We start from the raw sequence: 4828 nt of genomic DNA, 5'->3' as shown, positions 1-4828 counted from the left end.
CCTCCGGCCCGGCCTGGCTCCCGGGCTTAGCTCCGCCCTCTCCCCTACAGGTGAGCGCCCTTTTCAGCAGTGCGCATGCGCGCCTTTCTCTCTTCAGCCCCCTCCTGGCTTAACTGTGTCCCTGCCGGACGGCAATTCGCAATATCCTACGGAGCCCTGGGAGCACGCGCTTGGCGACCCTGCATCTCGCTGCCCCCGCCTCGCTCTGAAGGACCTCGGCGGGGAACAGTTGGAGAGAAGCTAAACTGAACAACTGGCGTCTCCATCCTCTTCCCCTTCCCCCTTAACTTGCACTTACCTAACGGTCACCGGTCCGGACTGCTAAGTGCAGAGATCATATCCTGTGTGCCGGATGCCTAGCAGAGAATGCAATTCCGTTCAGTGTTTACTGAGTACCTCCTGTGTACAAGATCCTGTGCAGGCCTATCTCCACTCAGTCCACTTCGCACTGTGTTGCCAAGTTCATCTCCCTCAAAGCGCGTATCCGATGGCTTTGCGTTAATAGCAACAGCATTGCTTTAGTGGGGGCTTACCAGGTGCCAGGCACTGGACTAAGCACTCTTTATCTTATCTAGGCCTCCTCCAACAACTCTGTTAGGTTACCACTGTTTTACAGATCAGGAATCTGAGACATGTTAAGGAACCTCGTCAATGTCACATAGCTAGTAAGCAGTCAGAAGGTAGTATTTGAACCTCAGGTCGTCTGACCCCAGGACCCCAAGCATACCACCACCCACCTTAGTCTGCATTAGGCCACATCCTCTGTTCCTCCCCTTCAGGAACCTCTTAACTCTGGCCTGAGCCCATGCATTGTTACCTTCAAATGCTCCTGGGTCTCCTGCTAGTCCGTGAGCTCGGATAGGAATATCCTCCCCCCATGTTTACTTCTGTCCAAATCCAACCCAGTCCTTTAAGCAGAAGTCAAAAGTCTGTATCTTTCCGGATTGCCCCAGCTAGAAGTAATCACTCCCCCCTCCAAACAGCCACAGAGCTTTATTGGGCATCTCTTCCTGGAAGTATCTCCTGGCAGAACAGCAGATGCCCACTCTGCAGCCAGAAGTCAGCTATGCGTGAAATCATCACTTCTCACTTCCTTGGGGCCTGGCTCTGTCCAAATGAAATCCTCACTCTGAAGGCTCTTAGCCTCATCCTAGAGACAGAATCCCAAGAAATGTTTTTCCTCAACCTTGCTTTACCCTTCTTCCTTCCCTGCTTAGAAGCCTTGCTGCACTCCCTACTTCTGCTTTCTCACCCCACACATTCCTTACCCCACTGCAACCCAGCTTCCCTCCACAAGGGCAGAGCTACCTGCTACAGTCACAGATAATGTCCTGGCTGCTAAACCTGAGAGACACTTCCCAACACTCCTCTCAGGTGATCTTTACAGCACCTCTTCAGTGTTTCTTCTTCTTGGCACCAGTGTCCACCTTAGCTTCCGTATTACCTCCCTCTCCTGCTCTTCTTCCTACCTTCAAAGTCTGCTTAGGTTTCTTCTTCCTGCCTCTCAAACACTGATGTTCCTGTCTGCCACCCTCCTTCCTTCCCTTCAACACTAAACACTCTCTCTGGGGGTTTCTTGCACTCTTATGGTTAATGTTTCCTGTATTTATATCTTCAGCACCTGGAGCAGTGCCTGGCACATAGTAGGCATTCTGTAGAAGTGCATGAATAAGGGAATGAAAATCTATCTCCGGTTTAGAACTCTGGGCATCCAACTTTCTTCTGGCCCTCTCCATCTAGATATCTTGCATGCACTTCAAACTTCACATGTGCAGCACAGAAGTCATCATCTGCCACCCCAAGCAGCAACCCCTTCGGAGGCCTTCATCTTAACTAATACCTCCACCATTACCTGGCCAAGCCAAAAATCTAAGACTCAACCTTGACTCCTCCCTCCCCCCAGCCTCCCATCTCCAGCCTGTTACCAAGTCCTTTCGATCTCATATATTTCTTTCCAACACTACTGCTACCTCCCTACTCCAAGCCACCAACACCTCTCTCCTGGTCTACTGCTCCTTCCCCCTAACTAGTCTCTCCATCTGCTATCTCCAAGTCACACCTCACACTGAGGCCAGACGATCATATCTCTTATGTTTTCCACAGCCACGCCAACGCTGAGGGGCACCATAAAATTGGGAGTGACATTTAGTGTAATGAATGTCTTTGACTATAGCCCCCATCTGCTGTTGCAGGATCCCAGGCTTTCCTCAAAGTTTCAATTGGTTGTTTCTGGAATATCTCACTAGGAGGCATCCTCTACTTCTTCTTCTCCAAACACTACTTCTGAAAAATCAACTATCGAAAACCCTATGAGCATAGTTCTACACCAACACATGAGGCTGCCATGAGTCAGAATCAACTCAGTGGCAACTGGTTTTTATGCACAGTGCTTAAGAGCTCAGGTTTAGGAATTAGACAGGCTGGTTTGAATCCTACCTGTGATCCTCAGAAGGTACACTAGAAATGTACTTAAGCAACCACCATGCAATCAACTCTTAATTAACCTTCTACATTCTTTCTGCAAACATATTGACTAATTCCCGTAGTACAGTGGGCACTGGGTACTCACAGCTACTCAGCTACTTTCTAACACACTCAGACACTTCTGCTTCTACCCTTTGTGTTTCATGCCAACTAAGAGTCACTTTGCAGCCCTGGTGGCAGAGTGGTTATGAGTTCAGCTGCTAACCAAAAGGTCAGCAGTTTGAATCCACCAGCCACTCCTTGGAAATCCTATGGAGCAGTTCTCCCCTGTCCAATAGGGTTGCTATGTGTTGGAATCAACTTGACAGAAATGGGTTTGGGTTTTTTTTTTTTTTTCTTATAAGAGTCAATTGTGAGAAGAAAAGCAAGAGTCAATTGTGATGTACCTAAATCTGTTTACTTATTATTGTAATTTTGAATCAGTTGTACTAATTACTGTAATTTTGTATTTATTTCAGTTACCTATTTCTGTATAACAAACCTTCCAAAAACTTTGTTGTTTAAAACAACAATGATTTTTCCTCAAAAAGTTAAACGTAGGATTATCATATGACCCAGCAGTTCCACTCCCAGGTATATACCCAAAAGAATTGAAAGCAGGGACTCAAACAGATATTTAACACCAATGTTCATGACAGCATTGATCACAATAGCCAAAAGTTGGCAAGGACGCAAGTGTGCATCAGCAGATGAATGGACAAATAAAATGTAGTATATTCATACAATGGAGTATTTTTCAGCCATAAAGCAAAGCGAAGTTCTAATACATGTTAGAACAATGTGGATGAACCTTGAAAACATTACGCTGCGTGAAGTCAGTCAGACATAAAAAGACGAATATTGTATGATCCCACTTAAGTGAAATGTCTAGAAGAGGCAAATGCACAGAGACAAAAGTTTATTAGTGGTTACCAGGGGCTAGGGGAAGGAGGAAATGGAAAGTTATTGCTTAAGGGGTACTGAGTTTCTGTTTAGGGTGATGAAAAACATTTAGAAATAGATAGCGGTGATGATTACACCACATGGTGAATGTAATTAATGTCACTGAATTGAACACTTAAAGATGGTTCAAATGGCAAATGTTTTGTTGTATATATTTTACCACAATAAAAATATTTTAATGATTTATTATTTTTCTTTAGGTTGGCTGGGCTCAGCTGGGCAGCTCTTCTGCTCTGCATGGCACCAACTAGGGTCACTTATTCGGCTCTACTTTGCTGGCAATTGCGCTGGGCTGGGCTGGGCTGGAAGATCAGGTACCTCAGTGCTTCTCCATCTGGCCTCTCTCCGCATAGCTAGATTTAGACCTCTTCGTGGCATGGTAGTCGCAGGGTAATTGGACTTCTTATTTGGAAGGTAACTTCGAAAGAAAGCTAAAAGGAGAAAGCAGAAGGTTCCAGACCTCTTGAAGGCTAAGCCCAGAAGTGACACAGAATCACTTCCACTGCATTCTTTTGATCAAAACAAATCACATGGGGAAGGGAAGGAGACACTTCCTTTGACAGGTGGAGTAGCCCGTGCATATAGGGAGGGAAGGAATTGATGGTGGCCAACTTTACAGACTACCACAGTAGTATAATTATATATTATGAAAAGCACTGAAATATAAGTACAAAAATAAAGAAGGTTGTTGTCTCAATGAAAATGTACTAGAATGCTGTCTTAGTTATTTAGTGCTGCTGTATAGGAATACCAGAAGTAGCTGGCTTTAACAAACAGGCATTTATTTTGGGAGGCTAGAAGTCCAAATTCAGGGCTTCTCTAGGGGAAGATTTTCTCTCTGTCATCCCTTGGGGAAGGTTCTTGTTTCTTCTCAGTTTCTTTTTCTTGGTTCCTTGGAGATCTCCTGTGGCTAGCATCAATCTTCCCCCATCTGTGCTTTCTAAATCTGCTCTTTTATATCTCAAAAGAGATAGACTTTAGATATACCCTATGCTAATACTTCCTTATTAACATACAAAGAAAACTCTGTTCCCAAACAGGATTATAACCACAGGTAAGGTAGAATTTACAATACATATTTTTGGGGGATCCAATTTAATCCATAACAAATGCTTTGAAAAGACTCAATAAACATAAATCAGTAATTTTTAAAATGCTGTTGACACGTCCATGTTCATTGCAGCACTATTTACAATAGCAAAAAGAAGGAAGCAACCAAGGTGCCCATCAACAGATGAATGGATAGATTATGGTATATTCACGCAATGGAATACTATGCATCAATAAAGAACAGTGATGAATCCGTGAAACATTTCATAACATGGAGGAATCTGGAAGGCATTATGCTGAGTGAAATTAGTCAGTTGTAAAAGGATAAATATTGTATGAGACCACTATTATA

The sequence above is a fragment of the Elephas maximus genome, chromosome 16 (genome assembly GCF_024166365.1).
Source record: "Elephas maximus indicus isolate mEleMax1 chromosome 16, mEleMax1 primary haplotype, whole genome shotgun sequence".
In the NCBI taxonomy this organism is placed as follows: Eukaryota; Metazoa; Chordata; class Mammalia; order Proboscidea; family Elephantidae; genus Elephas; species Elephas maximus.
The sequence above is the reverse complement of the archived record's forward strand: the minus strand, read 5'-3'. Positions refer to the sequence as shown.